Below are 18,261 nucleotides of genomic sequence, written 5' to 3'. Positions count from 1 at the left end.
GTCAAGTGATGGGAATGAAAGAAAAAGCTCAGATAGAAAATTATTGAACACCCTCTATTTGCCTGAAACAAAATTTATACTTTATCCTTAGTTCTCAAGACAGAATTTTGGAAGTAGATGCTAATAGTTTCATTTTATAGGTAAAGTAATGAAGTCATAAAAGTTTAAATAAGTATTAGGTGAAAATTGTGTTTGTTTGTGATTGGCAAAGAGAAAAAGCATTTCCAAAAGTAGGTTAGAGTTGGCCAACTGAAATAGTTCTATTATTATATTAACTTTCCCCTATGGTATTTATGCCATCCTATAACATCAAATTTATTGTGTAGAATAGAAAGAACTATTGTTATTGGGAAGGATGAGGTATTCCTTCCTCCATTTAGTGTTAGAATTTTCTGAGACTTGCATAGGAGACTGAGTGATTTTTATTTGTGTAGAATTACATCTGTACGTTTCTAAAGTCCCATTCCAGTCATAGAAGTATAGTTAGGGTTTCAGTGGAGCTAAATACAAAGCCAGTGTTCAGAATTTCCATTCCAAGTTGCAGCCAGTTCCAGTTCAATATCAGGCTAATTATAGTCCATTAGTCCATTGTGTGTGGGTCTACATGGCAATCTGCTTTATTCAATCTACTTAGTCAATTGTTAATCTCATTCAGAAACATCCTTACAAACACACCAGGGAGTAATGTTTAACCAAATATCTGGGCATCTTGTGGCCTAGTCAAGATGGCATACATTAACTCTTGCAATCCACCCCTTATCAACTTAGCACCCATACACTTTTCAAAACCATATTATTCTCCAAATAAAGACAATCCTATCTAATAAGAGGGTAATATTCAAATTAACCATCACTCCGTCACAAAGATGGCAGCGCCCATAGCACTCCGACCATGTAGAGGCAGGGGCCTCTGGCCAGAGGCCAGGGCACGGGATGTTGGCATCATTGCAGGCTGGGCTGAGAGACAGCCCCTCCCATCCCCCCTCCCCCCCCACCCCCCGCACGGATTTTGTACACCAGGCCTCTAATAAGATCATAATTCTACCTAATTTGCATACAATCAGAAAAACTAAACCTTTTCCCAGAGAGGAAGTAAAGTCCTTGAGGGATGTTTACTCTTCTCCTTGATATCCTGTAATTTAAATATGATATAAAATTAGCAATACTTAAGTACTGTATGTTATGTTACATGATAAGGGAATGAAAGAGGAAAGAAAATATATATACATATATATATTTATATAAAATAAGGGGGTAGAAATGGGAGTGGCATCATTCACTATTACCTTTTGTGACCTATTAGCAAAATTTTTGCTCTCTATTTTGTGTTCAGGCAAAGAAAGGCTGTGCTGGCTGGATGACTGGAAAAAAAAATATATATATATGTATGTATATATATATTATATATATAGCAAACATATTATATATATAAGCATACTTATAATAAATTAAAGGGGAATACTTAAGACAATTAGTTTTCATTATTATAACTGGTCATGTGATAATAGATGGTGTTTATAACAACCCTTTTACACTATTCTGTATTCCCTTTGCTCTTAAACACAAACTGGTTGTGGTTCTTTGGCTGGTGGAGTGACCCAAACAGTCATTCCTGAAGAACTGGGCCATTAGGAGTCCTGTGTGGATTGGATTGTTGTAGATTTCCATTGACTTTAATCACAGGACATGCAATACTAAGAGATGCCCTTAGGGGTTTCTTATAATCCAGACAGAGTACATTCCTTATTTCCCATGGCAGAGTCCTATTTCCCTTTGATAGTCTGGATTAGTCACCCAGCCAACACAGCCCTCATTTGCCTGTTGATTCATAGGTATGAGGAGTCCAAAGTAATCTAGTGGCATTCTTAACTCCCAGTGGGATGGAATCATTATTGTGTTTCCTGATGGAAGCATCCTTCCCTTTGGAATTAAGATTTCTAAGCCATCTGAGCACAAGATAGGGAGCAAAAGTTTTTCTAAGGTTACTAGGGGTAATAGTGAGTGATGCCACCCCATTTCTACCCCTTGATTTTTGGATCTGTGAATTTTGGGTATGAGAGAAACAGCACCACGTAACAGATGCTGATTCAGAGTATATACACCCTTTCAGAGAACTTTGCTCAAGCCTGGCAAGTTATTGTCATTTGATTGACACTGTAATTGAGCCTTTAAGACTATTTCACTGTTCTGTCAAAGCCAGTTGTTGCAGGATGTTGGGGAACATGGTAAAGCTAGTGAATTTCATGATCATGAGTCCATTGCTGTACTTCATTTGCTGTGAAGTGAATTCCCTGATCAGAAGAAATGCTGTATAGAATACCATGATGGTGCACAAGTTCTGTAAATTCACAGATGGTAACTCTCACATGAAGCACTGTATGCAGGGAACCCATATCTATAATAAATGTTTATTTCAGTAAAAGAAAACAGTGACCCTTCCTTAATGGAGTAAGTTCATTGTAATCAACCTGCCACCAGGTAGCTGGCTACCATCATGGGGAATGGTGCCATATCAGGAACTCAGTGTTGGTTTTTGCTGTTAGCAGATTGGGCACTCAGCAGTGGCCATAGCCAGGATGGCCTTGTTGAGTGGAAGCCCATGTTGCTGAGCCCATGTATAACCTTCATCCCTGTTACCCTAGCCACTTTGTTCATGAGCCCATTGTAAGGACAATGGTGGCTGGGGGGAAAAGTATTTGGCCACAGACTATAAGTTATTATGTAACCGTATTCATAGCCATTTCTTCTTCCAAGCAAAGTGAACAATGAGACACATTGCTCACAGGTAAGCCCATTGGGAGAAGTTTTCTTTGCTTCTGTCTTTCAGGTATGTCCCAGAAAGAGGGACTCTTATGCTGCAGTTGCCCACTTTTGGGTGGTGCCTGCATATTGTCCCAGATGATCTAGTAAACCAGGCCAGTTTTCTCTTCCTCTGTCAACTGATGATAGGCAACTCCCTATGACACCAGAAGTGCAAGCTGGGAGAGAGAAGGCAGTGTGGCAAGAGTGGCAATCATAGGCATTTGGGTCACTTCCACAGATAACTGGTTCTTTCAGGGTCTGCTTAGGCCCAATCACATATATGCCATTTCTATTTGATGATGGAGTGCTGCTGTACGTTCTACATTTATGGCTTGGTGGGTTAGATAACACCCAATTGATGGTGGGCAGCACAGGTCATGTGGTATCTTCATGGCTCATGGTTGTGTATTCAGTCTCTACTAAGGCTCAAAAGCAATCCAAGAGCTATTTTTCCAAAAACTGTATATCTGCATGTAAGTGTCTTACAACGAAGTCTAGAGTAGTTTCTGCATTTTGCTCACCAGTTCCAATCAGCATAGTGTCATCAATTAATACACCAGTGTGCTATCTTGTGGAATGGAAATGAGTTATGGTTCCTAGGTAACTGGTGCTTTCAGGGTTTGCTTAGGCTCAAGAAGCCCTGTTTGAAGTTAGAGCTTATGAATATAAACGAGACCAATTTATTTGTTTCCTGCAGCCATGTTGGTATATGAACAAGTGAAGTATGTAAGAGGCAGGAAGTTGAAAATAACCAGGGTTGTGGTTTGGCCAAGTACAAAGAGACAAGAGAAGGTCAAGAGCATTGAGTGTATGTAAGGGAGTGATTATGATTGACCATGCAATTTATGCTAGATGAGGACAAAAGTTAAGATATGAAGGGTGAGAAAAAAATAAAAAGATGTTAAAACCTCAGAGGGAAGGCAGGGGAGAGTGGGTGGGTGAAAAGAGATCTAAGAACTTGTATGAATATATGCATAGCCCATGGACACAGACAGTAGGGTGGAGAAGACTTGGGGCAGGTGGTGGGGGGAGAGCTATAAGGGGTCAATGGGGGGGGGGAGGATACACACACACACACACACACACACACACACACACACACACACATATATATATATATATATATATATATATATATATAATGCTTTCAGAAATAATTACATTTTAAAAATATGTTAGAATAAATGAATTCTAGTTTCTAGTACAGTCAGAGGGTTGTTGGAATTTTCCAGATTCCAAGCTAAAAAGAAAGGAGATGGTGATCAGAGAGTGGAATGCGTCACACTGAGATACTTGAGAGGCAGTAGTTACTAGGACTGACAGGGATTAAGTTATGGATGAGAGTAAATAGGTTGAGTAGGGTGGAGGATAAAGTTATTGGAGGAGAGAATGTCAAGGCACTGAATTAAAACTTATTAGATGGATCATCTATGTGAACACTGAAGCCAACTGGGAATTATGACAAGAATAGGGTTTGAGACAGTGTCAGGAAGTTAGGAACTAAAATCTCCAAGGAATGGAGTGGAGAGGAGGGGAAGTGGATACTGGCTTGGATAGTGCTTGAACACTGGAGCAGGGAAAGGCAGTTAGTGTTGTAACTTGATGTCATAAAATTTAAATGGGAATTTTTATGGAGGAAGAAGAAGAATGGTCTGGAAGGAGCAACAGGAACAGATATATCATCTTCTCTACCTGCAGGCCTAATAATAGTGGAGTTTGGGCCGCATCGGAGAGGGCTGCAAGGTTGATTGGTTTTAAAGCAAGAAGTGAAGGGAATGTTCAGAAAAGGCAATTTTGTGTCTTAGAAGGAACAGTGGAAAGATTTAAGGTGTTGAACAAGCTATGAAATGGGTCAGAAAAGGGGATGTTCAGAGCCTTATGGATATTAGTGTCCCAAAGATGACTTGGATGTTTTGTGGCAACTAAAATCAACAGGCATAAAGGACATAATGGTATTAAACTTGATGAAAGTCTTTGATAAAATCCTTTCAAAACTGAAGCTATAATGAAAGAAATGTGAAACCTCAATGCCTACTCAAGGACAAGCTTGGAGTTAGATTAGTCACAAGTGAAATGCCTGTTGGCAAAGTGTCTGCCTTGTAAAGGGCACAGGGTGGTATATGAGGTTATGAAGAAATCTGAAGTCCTTGAAGATAATCAAGGTTTATTATTCATTAGCTTTAATTTACATAATATAGCAATTATTGCTGTTATCTCAAAGACTTCCATTATCATAAGAGGAGCTTTTCAAAAGCTAAGTGGTAAGATTCTGCCCTCTTCCCTGAGAGGAGATTGACCAACTGTAGCACCTTGGTGATTTATAGACATTTTACCAGTTATTACATTCAAACAAAATTAGATACTTGAAACTTGATCTTTTTAAAAATCCCAAAAGATCAAAGCAGTCGTAACTGACTAACATGAATTCAAAATGAAAATGGTGGGGGATGCCAAACTTAAAAAATGGACATAAATGGTTATAGGCACATAAAAAGCTAACAGTTCTGTCTGTGGTACCTAAAATCATGAACCCACGATGCAAGCAAAGAAAGGGGGTAGGAATATTAATTATTGTTTGATTCCTGTTTTGGTCAACCCCCTTATCTTCTCCCTAAGACTAGTCATGTGTGTCTCCTCTTATTTATAATAGAAATTCAGAAATATTATTACTACTTTTGAATGCTGAGAGGTGAAAAGTTTTCTGGTCAGGGACAACCAAGGCTATGACTAACTAGGAGAGGGACATGTAACTACAGGATGGTATAACTAGGAATGAGATAGAGAGCAGGTGGTTGTTGCATGGTTGTAGTTTTACCTCTTCTGTGATTGAGGTATTTGCAACTCGGAAAACTCTTGTCTGTTAAAATGGGTAGAATGCTGGAATGGATAATTCTGCAATGTTTTAAAGATTTAGATGGAAGGCAGGAATGAGAACCTTATCATTTGCTGTTTATGTTCTTTTTAAAGTTTCTGCAATGACAATTAATGTAGAAGACAATACTGTGGCATTGCAAATTAAAGCTCATGGGTGTTTTTGTTTTTGTTTTTTGTTTTTTGGTGTGCAATTAAATTGACATTTTTTCCTCAAAATTTTTGTAGAAATTATCCCCTTAGTTTTGGAATGTTTTACATAAAATAATTACTCTGGTTGCTGCAAACCTCTCTAATTATTTTTATTTTTTTAAATATATTTTATTGATTTTTTACAGAGAGGAAGAGAGAGGGATAGAGAGTAAGAAACATCTATGAGAGAGAATCATCGATCAGCTGCCTCTTGCACAGCCCCTACTGGGGATGTGCCCATAACCAAGGTACATGCCCTTGACCAGAATCGAACCTGGAGCCTTTCAGTCTGCAGGCCGACGCTCTATCCACTGAGCCAAACCGGTTTCGACCTCTCTAATTATTTAGATCAGCTCTTTAATGTTGGGGGGTGGGGGGGATTAGATACATATTACTGATCTTCTCTCCCACGGTCCCTTTACCCAAGTCTAACTAACTCATTCTTTCAGATCCCAACTGTCCCATCTTTAGGGGAAGCCTTACCTAACTAGATCACATATTCTGCAAAAAATTTTCAGAGCATCCTATATTTCTATCACTTACCACAATTAATTTTTTAAAAATTCTTGAATGTCTTCTACCCTAGGTGGTAAGTTCTACAAGGACAAGGATCATGTTTATCTTTCTTCCTATTCCTTACCAAGCGCCCAGTGCAGTATCTCCCAGTACCCAACACTCAATCTATATAAAAGCCTAAGCGACTGGGTCGATGGCCGCTATGACAATGCACTGACCACCAGGGGGCAGATGCTCAATGCAGGAGCTGCCCCCTGGTGGTCAGTGTGCTCCCACAGCCAACCTCCCATTGTCCCTCCACCTGGCCGACTGGTCCCAATAGGCCCTGATTGCCCATCAGGCTGAGGGACCCCACCTGTGCACTAATTCATGCACCAGGTCTCTAGTTATTAAATAATGAATTTTGGGTTTTTGTAAAAATCAATTTGGGATATCCTCATGTGGGCAGAGAGAGATGAAAATCAGAGGAAAAGAGAAGGAGATAGAAACATTAATGATGAAGAATCATTGATTCTCTGCATGCCCCCACTGGGGATCAGACCAGCAACCTGGGCATGTGCCCTGACAGGGAATCAAACTGTGACCTCCTGATTCACAGGTCAATGCTCAATCACTAAGCCATACCAGCTGGGCAATAAAAAAAGTATTTTTAAAAACTTAAAAATAAGAATCAGAAAATTAGGAACAAAGCAGGCCAATTATCTTTTTGTTTTTTAATGTCCTCTACTTTTTTTACTTTCAGGTCAATGAAGAAAAAATATTACTATTTTTCAAAACATACCTAAATGGATTGATTCTACCTTCTTTTTTATGTTGTGGCCATGGGTAAGTTACACACTTGGACCTCTGATTTTTCATCTACAAAATGGGGATAGTACCACCTTATTTCAAGGATAGGTTAAATGTTTTAGTATACATCACGTATCTGACACATAATGGCACAGAAGAACTATATATTTCCCCTCTTTTATCAGTTGGTGGTTAAGGGGAAGGGAGGAATGAATAGGTAGAACATGGGGAATTTTTATGTTAATGAAACTATTCTATGTGATAGTATAATGATGGACACATGATATGATGCATTTGTTAAACTCATAGAATATATAACACAAAGAGGAAACGCTAATGTAAACTGGTCTTTATGGGTTCATCAATTATAATGAATTGGTTCATCAATTATAATCAATTACAACACAATACAAGTTGTTAATAATAGGGAAAAAATTATACTATTTAAAACTTTCTATGGAATTTTTTTGTTACCTAAAGCTGCTCTACAAAGACCTATTAAAAAAAAAAAACTAAAAAAAAACCCCAAACACATTAATGGCTGACACAGAGATGCTTAGTGTTTGGTTAATGAATGAATAAGAGCCATGACTGCTGTACTACCCCCCCCCCCCCCACCAATTTCTGAACTCTGTTCCTTAATATATAATATAAAGTTAAATTCTACAAATAACTTTATGAATAATATGGTAAAACTGAAAAATATAAGGAAATATGCAAATTTATTAGAGTTCTAGAAGCCCACAAACCAGAGATAATTTTTAAAAATATATATTTTTATTTATTTCAAAGAGGAAGGAAGAGGGGGAGAGAGAGAGAGAGAGATAGAAACATCAATGACAAGATGTTTGCATGCCCCACACTGGGGACAGAGCATACAATCCAGGCATATGCCCTGACCAGGAACTGTGACCTCCTGGTTCATAGGTCAATGCTGAACCATGGAGCCATGCTGGCTGGGAATTTTTTTTTTCCTCAAGTTTCTACTAATGGGCTTACTAGAGGACAGTGGATCAATATTCATACTGGGCTGATTAGCTTTGCTCTCTTCCTGAATCACAAACTACATTGTTCACAATGGACATGTTTTTATCTCTTTCTTTCCCTTCCTCTCTGAAATCAATATATGTATATTTCATGCTCTCATTGCTTTCTTTTTTAAAACACTATATTATATATTAGTATTTTTAAAAAGAAAACAATGAGAGCATGAAATAGCTTGCATTATCTGTGAGTACAGAGAGAAAAAGAAACTCCTAATCTCATGTTAACTTTCCTAAAGTTTCAGTTTTATCTCATTGTTTCAAAACTGAGCAGCCCAGCAGAAACTGGTTTGGCTCAATGGATAGAGCATTGGCCTGTGGACTGAAGGATCCCAGATTCGATTCCGGTCAAGGGCATGTACCTTGGTTGCAGGCACATCCCCAGTAGGGGTTGTGTAAGAGCAGCTGATCGATGATTCTCTCTCACTGATGTTTCTAGCTCTCTATTCCTCTCTCTTCCTCTCTGTAAAAAAATCAATAAAATATAAAACACACACACATACACACACACACACACAAAAAAAAAAAAAAAAAACCCCACAAAAAAACAAAACAAAACAAACAAACAAACAAAAAAAAAACCAACCAAAAGAAAAAAAACACACCAAAAAACAAAAAAAACTGAGCAGCCCATGCTCCTTTTTGGGGAAGCACAGGAGGTTATACTCAGTGGGATATCAAATAGCGATTACATTTTTGAGAAATTGAGTAAAAATAATAGATAGTGTTTTCTCTTTCTACTTCTAACGTAAGTAACACTCTTGGTGGAAGTCACATATATTCAGAAACTGCATTAACATTTGAAGGCCACTTTGGTGCTAGTTAATAAATTATCCTTTCAGCATACTAAAATAGCACCTGGATGGACATTCCAGTGGCTTTCAGAAAGAATAGAGTAGCAAGGCAAGGTTATTGAGAATCAAGAACAAGAGCTCAATTGGGGAGTTAGATCGCCTGGGTTTAAAACCCAGTGGCACAGTTTACTAGCTATATGACCTTGGGAAAATCTCCAGGCTTCAGGCTTCTCATAGGATGGTATTAAACATAGAACATAGGGCTTTTTGGATGATTAAATGAGATAATCCATGGAAGGCACTTAAGTGCCTGTCACCTAATATTCATTATCTAAATGAGAGTGCTTACTATTTCTTGGGATTATAATAACATATTAATAATAGCAATAGTTAATGAGTACTTGCTATGGACTTGGCACTGCATTTTTCAGAAGCATTGATTTATTTAATCTTCACCACAATTCTCTGAGGTAGTGATCTGAACACAAAGGATGGCGTTGTCAAATCAGACACATGACAGTTAGAGATCTTACCCTGCATCAAGCTTTACTAATATTCATTATCAGTAATCATGAGGAACAGGCTTAGCAGAGAGAGGTCTGAGACCACCAACACAGATCCCTACATCCTTTCTTACATTAGTATTCACTCTGGCACAGATTAACATGAAGTCTCTAAATTGTTAATGCAAGTTGCTATATTACTTACACGAAGGGAGCTTTTTCAGTAATGACATTTCCATTTATATTCAGGTAGTTACGAGTTTACCTGACATAACCAATGTCATGGCACATAAATCCTTAGGTTCCAGGTTTGTCTACTCTTAAGTAAACAAAACAGAGCAGGTATATCCCACTAAAGTTTTTCAATAGATAAGGACTGTATTAGTCTGCTAGAACTGCCATAACAAAATACTGAAACATGGGTGACTTAAAAAATCAGAAATTTATTTTCTCAGTTCTTGGGGCTAGAAGTCCAAGATCAAAGTGCAGTTAGTGTTGATTTCTGATGAGGTCTCTTCTCCTGCGTGTAAATGACAGCCTTCTCACTGTGTCCTCACATGGTCTTTCCTATGTGCCCATGCAGAGAAAAAGAGAGGGCTCTCTTGTATCTCTTCCTCTTCTTACAAGGATACCAGTCCTTGACCAGGAATCAAATCCATGACCCTCCAGTGCATAAGCAAATGCTCTAATCATTGAGCATGCTGGCCAGGGCACCAGTACACTCTTATAATATGGTCTCCACACTACTTGCAAAGTGATCTTTCAAAATGCAAAACTGATCATGTCATTCCTCTACTTAAAATATATTAAGGATTCCCATTCTTAAATAAAAACAGAAGTCTTTATTATAGTCTATGAGACACATGCTCTAGCTACCAGCTACATTTCTAGCCTCAGTTCACACTGTACTCCTATGTGTTCTCTGTACTCCAACAACACCTGCTGTTTTGCAAAGTCTTGCAATTTCAGGGCTTCCTCCTGAACATAGTTTTTTTGCATATGCTGTTTCCTCCCCCTTTTGCTTGGTTACTTTTTTAAACATTTATCCTTCTGACCTTCATTCAGTTTCTTTTTCACTCAATGAAGCCTTTTCTCACCAGTCTGACTAGGCCAAATTCCTTATTTTCAAAACATGAACTTTAGATAATCACTGAGAAAGAGATAACTTGGAATCAATTTCATGAGTGAACAATTAGCTAAAAATAAATTTGGCCAAAGCCAGTTTGCAGAAGACCAGTTCATCACTCTGTTCTAGATAGTTCTCTGCAGTTTTCTTTCTGGAAGAGGCAGAGGCAGGAAGAGCCTACGTCTGAAGACAGTGAACTGCATTTAAGAAGAAGCCTACCATTTGCTTACATTGGAGCACTAAAACATTGGGCATTAGAGAAGGACTTGGCATCTGAAACATGAAAACATGAAATTAACATTCAGCCCAGACTGACTGTCAAATTTGGGTTTAAAGAACTGGAATGAAAGGACTGTGTCAAAACTTCTGTGAAATTAAGACTTCAGAAAATCTCCAATAATTCAGTCAATTGGTCATTTGGTGAAATGATGATTTGGCAGATTATTTTTCATCAAATTGATTTTCCAGAAATTGGCTTTTGGCGAACTAGCTTTCAATGAATTGTCTGTTAGTGGAATCCAGAGAATCAGTCATTTGGAAAATTGACTTTTGGCAAATTGGCTTTGTGCAAATTGATTTTTGGCAAGTTGGTCTTCTTGCCTTCATATAACACACTTTGTAGCATTTTTCATAGTTAATGTTTTCCATTTGTTTTATGATTATTAGATTGGTGATGCTCTCCCCCACTATTCATATGTATCACCAGAGGAGAGGTAATATGTCTTTTTATTCACCATTATATTTTCAGATTCCAGCACAGTGTCTGGCACATAGCGACTACACAATAAATATGAATAGGATGTATGAAAAAATAACAATTTGCTACAGATAAAAATCAGAAAAAAAATTATTTTAGGCACCACTTAGTTGGGCTAATTACCAAGTATTTAGAGGAGCTGATTATGAGGCAATTGCTTCTAGGTAAGTGCCTATATGAAGACTGTATTTACATATAAGAAAGTACAATTCTAACTTAATAGTAATAATCTCTAAATTTTATATATCACTAACTTTATGCCAAACTTTACAGTTATTAACTCATTAAGTACTTGCAACAATCCTGCGGGATAGATTACTACTGATATCCTCATTTTACAAGTAAGGAAGCTGAGAGGCCCATAGCGGATAAAGAACCTGCCCAAGGTCACCCACCTGCCTGAACACAGGCAGTCTGGCCGCAGCATTAGCCAGTATGTTGCAGCTCTCTTGATTTAAGAAAACTGAAATTTTGGTCAAAATCAGGTGATGGGGAATGAGTAGTTTTTAACTTTCAAATCTCTTACGGTAGGCATAGAGGAATACTACTAAATAGGTTATGAGAAAGAAAGAGTATTCTGGGCATGGATACTAATGTGATCTATGAATGCTATTTTGAAAAGTATCATAGAGCATAATGTTTGGGATATGATGGGAGAAGGAATTTTAAGGTTCTTTGAATCTCCACCAGCCTTCTGGATAGCTAGCCCTAAAACATACAACATAAAGATTAGCAAAGTGCTTGTTTTGCAAGCACAGCATCAATGCAAAGTCCCTCTATTTACACTAGAATTAAAGCAATTTCCTTGCTGTGCAAAATTCAGTTTTAAGACAGTTTTCTAATGTCTCCTTCTTACCAGATTGTTGCTCCAAGTTCCGCTTCTATAGAAATTCTAGAGCTGAGTCCAGTTCTCAAAAGGTCACCTGGATGAGAATGAAAGCAACAGAGGTGATAAATGGCTCAATAATAACTATGGAGAGCTTGTTAGCATGATTAAAATACAAAGCATTCATTACCTTGCTGTGCAGAAAGATAGAGATAAAAACAGGGGTCTTCAAACTACGGCCCGCGAGGAGTCTGATCCGGCCCGCCAGGTTTTTTGGGCAGTGAGTGCAGCCGAGGTGTTACAGTAGGAATTAGTAGTTCATATAGTCCGGCCCTCCAGCTCTCTGAGGGACCGTGATCTGGCCCCTACTTTAAAAAGTTTGAGGACCCCTGGATAAAAAGGATAGAAAGAAATTATTGCTTTAATGCCAGTCTTCGTGTTTATCATTTGGTGGAGAAGGGAGTACATCTGTGTATGTACTATATCTAATTTTTACAGTAGATTTTAAAATGAAGTATTATTCTTCCCATTTTACAAATAATTAAACAATTCAAGGTAAGTAACTTTCCCAAGGTCATGTATCTACTAGATCAGCAGTCGCCAACTGGTGGTCTGCAGACCACTGGTGGTCAGTGAGGTCCGAAAGGTTGGCGACCGCTGTACTAGATGATCTTGGAATACTAATCAAGATCTGTCTTATTTTAAAACTTATGTAGCTTTCATTACACCATACTGCCCTTGTACGAGATTATAAAGTAGGGACAATAATGATAGTGTTGGAAATTGGATGTTTTTTCTCAACCATATATTGCATAGAATGTGAAGGAAAGCAACATTTATTCTAAGAAATGAGTATTGGTGAATGATATAAAGGAAAGAATTTGATGCCTGTTGTGAATAGAGCCCATTTAACTAAATAGAGAAATTTGTTACTGAAGTCATCTGTCACAACAGCAATATATCAGCAGCACAGTCACTTTGATTTGAAAATAGGACTGAGTGAGATGCTGTTCTTGAGAACACACTATTGAATTTATCTCTAGAGATTTGATATATACTTGCAAGAGACTCAATGCATTGAATGAAAGATAAACCACAGCTTCTTGCACAATTTCTTTTCTCAATACGATGAAAATGTTGATTATTGCTAAATTTTTTTTTCTGAGGAATGTAATAGCTATAGACCAAAACTGAAAGGTTCAAAATGATGCTTTCACGAAGTTTTAGCAGCAGCTATAATTGGCCTTGCAGGGAATTGTTAATTTCATCAAATTCTATAGAGGCAATAGGAATGGACTCAGGTATATTTCTTTTATCATATTATACTCTCTATTTTTCTTCTATTACCACCTAAGGAAACTATTGGCATTAGGCTAAGAAATATATTATTAGTCATTTTTATTGTTGAACTTTATTTTCAGTTGAATATTCCCTTACCCCCTTTAGTGCTAAAGGCTATATAATAAAAGGCTAATATGCAAATTGTCCCCTCGACTGGGAGTTTGACTAGGAGTTTGACTAGGTGCAGGGTCGGCTGGACCCCACCCATGCACAAATCAGCCCCAATCAGGTGGGCCGGATGGATCCCACCCATGCACGAATTTGTGCACCAGGCCTCTAATAATAAACAAACATGTACACATCCTTAGATCTGTGCACTTTTTATTTCTAGACAGAGCTCAGGACAGTATAAATTTAGGCATCAAATATTTTAGAAAGAATTCAATGCATTGTTCACTAAGAAATATTTTTTTTGGAAATAAGATTTTTGTATTTTGGATGGAGACAGAATTTGAAAAGTGCCATTATTTTCAGAATTGTTTCTAGTCTTTAGCTATTTAAAAAAAAAAAAATCTCTGAACAAATTATTTCCCAACTCTACAAATGCATGCATATGCAATGACATAAATTTGTAACCAGGATTTGTTGTGGTGATATGGAACTGTGCCTTTTAACATTTTTTGGCATAATAGCAGTAAAAGTTGTACATTTCCTTCTGTCGCTGTATGAATAATGTTGCCTCATTAATTTTGTGGTTTCATCTGTGAAGGAACTAATTGTGATCTTCATATCTCTATCTTTTAGAACTTTTTAAATAACATAGCTCAAAATGGGATTATATAATAGTTGAAATTACTTGCAAAGAAGGCAGTAATGAAGACATTAGTTATTCTATAAGGTTTGGTATGCTGCAGAATCTTTTCAAAGCAGAGCTGGTTCAACATAAAAAAAAATAAGGTGTTCTGAGTATTTCTTTCCTCTTGTTCTTTGAGTTGATTATCAAGTGAGTAATGTAGCTTTGAGTTTTTTTGGTTGTTGTTTTTTTCTTTTTAATCTTCACCTGAGGAATTTTTTTTTTACATTGATCTTTAGAGAGAGAGGGAAGAGAGGGAAGAGGAGAAGAAAGAGAGGAGAGAGAGAAACATCTATGTGCTAGGCATAGAGCAGTGTGCTTACACAGATTGTTTCATTTAATACTCACCACATCACTATGAATTAGGTCCCATCCTCATTTTACAGAAAAGAAAAATGTTGTCTAGAGAGGTAAACAACTTATTTTTAACTAGAATCTGGTGCATGAAATTCATGCACTGTGGGGTGGGGGTCCCTCAGCTTGGCCTGTACCCTCTTGAAACCTGGAACTGCTGGTTCCTAACCATTTGCCTGCCTACCTTACTGATTGCCTTAAGCCCTCTGCCTGCTTGCCTGATCACTCCTACCACTCACCTGCCTGCCTGATCTCCCCTAATCACCTCTGTCTGCCTGCCTGATTGTCCCTACATACTCACCTGCCTGCCCGATCATCCCTAGCCACCTCTGCTTTGGCCCCTGCACCCGAGACCCAGGCTTCCCTCCTCCAGCTGGCCACAAGCAACTGGGACCCGGACTTCCCTTCCTCGGGCCAGCCATAGGCACCCAGGACTCTGGCCAGCTTCACCTAGGCCAGTTGCATGTACCCAAGACCTGTGCTGGCTTTGCCTGAGCAGGCAACCAAGATCCAGGCGGCTTCACCCAGGCAGACGCCGGGACCCCAGGCAGCTTCTCCCAGGCCAGGCTGGCCGCAGGCACCTGGGACCATGGCTGTGTCAGGAAGGACGTCTGGAATGACGTCAGGAAGACATCTGGTCTATCTGGTCTATTTAGCATATTATCCTTTTATGCTAGGCAGTCAGCTATGGTATAGCTGCAATTTGACTCCAGAACCTAGGCACAAAACAATCGTAACAGAACAAAATACAGGGTGTCCCTAAAAAATGTATACAGATACTTGGAATAATTATAAAAGTCTTTATTAAAATACAATTAATTTTCAAAATTGAGCTATCAGGTATTAAAGTATGTGTACCTTGTACTTCAGAGGTCGAATTTAGCAACTAACTAGAAGCAGGGAGGATAATTATGGAGAACTCAGATATGACTGAGGATTCCGGATTGGGCACCCTGATGAATGATAATTCTTGTCTCTGGGTCAGAGAATACAGAGCGAGGAACATGTTTGAAAGATTAGGGAATAATGTGTTTAGTTCTGGGCATCTTGAATTTGAGATGCCTTTGAGACACACAGAGAGAAATCAAACTGGTTATCTGGTTTATGTGGATCTGGAGCTCTGACAGGAATCTAGGCCAGAGTGCTTGGCATAATGCCTGACATAGAATAACTGCCAATGAATATTGTTGGATGAAATGACAGACAGATGGAGATGGAAATAGAGATAGAGAGGGAGATAGAAAAGTGAAGAAGGAGGGAGGGAGGGAGAGAGGGAAGGAGAGAGAGAGAGAGAGAGAGAGAGAGAGAGAGAGAGAGAGAGAGAGAGAGAATTGGTAATTAAAAGAGTACAGTTAGGCCCAGCTGGCATGGCTCAGTGGTTGAACATCGATCTATGAACCAGGAGGTCATGGTTGATTACAGATTGTGGGCTCAATCCCCAGAGCCCGGCATACAGAAAGCAGCCAATCATCATTGATGTTTCTATTTCTCTCTGTCTCTTTTCCTCTGAAACAAATAAAAATTATATATTTTTAAAAGTACAGTTGGCACATGGGACTATGGGAGTGATTAAAATTTCCCAAAGACAATGTGCCAAACAAAAAGAAAAGAGAATCCAGAAAAACTCTGGGGCTCACCAGTATTTAACAGTCAGACAGTAAAAGAGAAACTTGAAAAGATGACAGAGAAGGACAGATACTTCAGGAAAATGATATCAGAGAAGCCAAAAGAGGATTTCAAGAATTTAAAAAAATGTATTTTTCATCTGTCTCTGAAAGGAAATACAAGTAAAATAAAGAAATTAAGAGCCTGTTTTAATTTATTTTTAAAGTATATTTTTATTGATTTCAGAGAGAAAGCCCTGAGATCCTGGTTAATATGTTGATGCTCAACCACCAAGCATCATTCAGATTATCAGCATGAAATTTTCATTTGTTGTCTGCCATTCCTCATAAATTTCCATGGTTTTGTAGAATTTTATAGCTCTTGTTTTCTTTTGCTGTTGATGACTTTTCTCATATTGTCAATTTGTTCTAAATATTATTATTAACAATATATAATAAAATAGTAATAAAGGAAAATAGGCTAGTGGAATGAATAGCAAAATAGAAATATGCTGCTAAGAAATGGTTTAGTGAATAAATTTTCCAGTTTCATTTTGAATATGATTAAATTAGAGGAAAATAAATTTATATGAGACTTGAAAAAATTATTTGACTCCTAGAATTGTGTTTTTGATATTCAAGAGAAGTTGAATGTCTTCTTTGATGCCCTGTGGAAGTAGCATACACAATTTCTTTGTACTGGGAGTGTCCTCTGGAGTATGTTCTTTAGCCTGGTTCTCTCATTTGTAAAATGGGACAAAAATGCTCAACTCTGCCATTGTAGCATGAAAGCAGCCATCTACATATATAAAAAACTAAGTGACTGATCATACATTCATCTGACCAACCTACTGGCTGGTGTACATGAAGCACACTGGCAGTTTAAAAATAAACATTGACTCAGGCATGTGCAATACATATAAAGCTCTCACTGGTGCCAATTGCTTGTGATGCTAGAATGTATCTGAAGACCAACTATTGGCACAACATACCTCTGAAGCCAAAAGAAAGCGATGTTGTTGACAAAATATTGTTTATTAATCAATTTACATATTATTTTCATATATATTTTGCTACTTTCCTTTCATCTCTGACACTTCTATTTTAAAAAAAAATACATTTTATTGATTTTTCACAGAGAGGGAGGGAGAGAGATAGAGAGCTAGAAACATTGATGAGAGAGATACATCGACCAGCTGCCTCCTGCACACCCCCACTGGGGATGTGCTGGCAACCAATGTACAAGCCCTTGACCGGTATTGAACCCAGGACTCTTTGGTCCACAGGCCGATGCTCTATCCACTGAGCCAAACCGGTTTCGTCTCTGACACTTCTATTATAGAGAAAGAGTGAATAGTGATATTAAAATATTTTGTATTTTAATTTTATAATACTACTAGAGTCCCGGTGGTGGGAGGTGTCCCTCATCCCAGCCTGCATCTTCTCCAATCTGGGACCCCTCGAGGGATGTTCAACTGCCCATTTACAGGGATTGGGCTGTGGGGGTGTGGCCAGCCTGAGTGAGGGGCTGAGGGCTGTATGCAGGCTGGCCACACCCCTTTTGGGGTGCCTGGCCAGCCTGGGTGAGGGCTGATGGCTGTTTGCAGGCTGGCGAAGCTCCCTATCAGGGACCCTCACCCCATAGGTGTGTGGCCAGCCTGGGTAAGGAGCTTTTTTTTTTTTTTTTTTTCAGTGCCTCTTTGAGCCGAGGCCAGGGCTGGCTGGAAGCAGGTATCTGGGATTTATTTATCTTCTATAATTAAAACTTTGTAGCCTTGAGCGGAGGCCAGGGGTGGCCAGGGTGGGTGGGAAGCTTGGTTTCCTCCATTGCCACCTTCTATTGGTCCAAGCAAGGAACTGAGAGTCCTGTTTTAAGAACTTGGGACACAAACTCCACTTCTTGATGAAATGTAAAAGATTCTGTGATCAAATGAAATCTTTGTATTTTAA

General features: G+C 38.5%; 1 long non-coding RNA gene across 1 annotated transcript in view; it reads left to right on the top strand.

Moving 5' to 3' along the window:
- Nucleotides 1–18,261, top strand: part of LOC311623845 — a 38,141-nt gene that overhangs the window by 2,731 nt on the left and 17,149 nt on the right. The window contains exon 2 of the long non-coding RNA XR_014795216.1: nt 7,124–7,206. This is a non-coding gene — a long non-coding RNA (uncharacterized lncRNA). The remainder of the gene's footprint in view (nt 1–7,123; nt 7,207–18,261) is intronic.

Source organism: Pipistrellus hanaki (assembly GCF_964339955.1).
Source record: "Pipistrellus hanaki genome assembly, chromosome: 5".
NCBI classification, from domain to species: Eukaryota; Metazoa; Chordata; class Mammalia; order Chiroptera; family Vespertilionidae; genus Pipistrellus; species Pipistrellus hanaki.
This window is presented reverse-complemented; position numbering and strand designations above follow the sequence as displayed.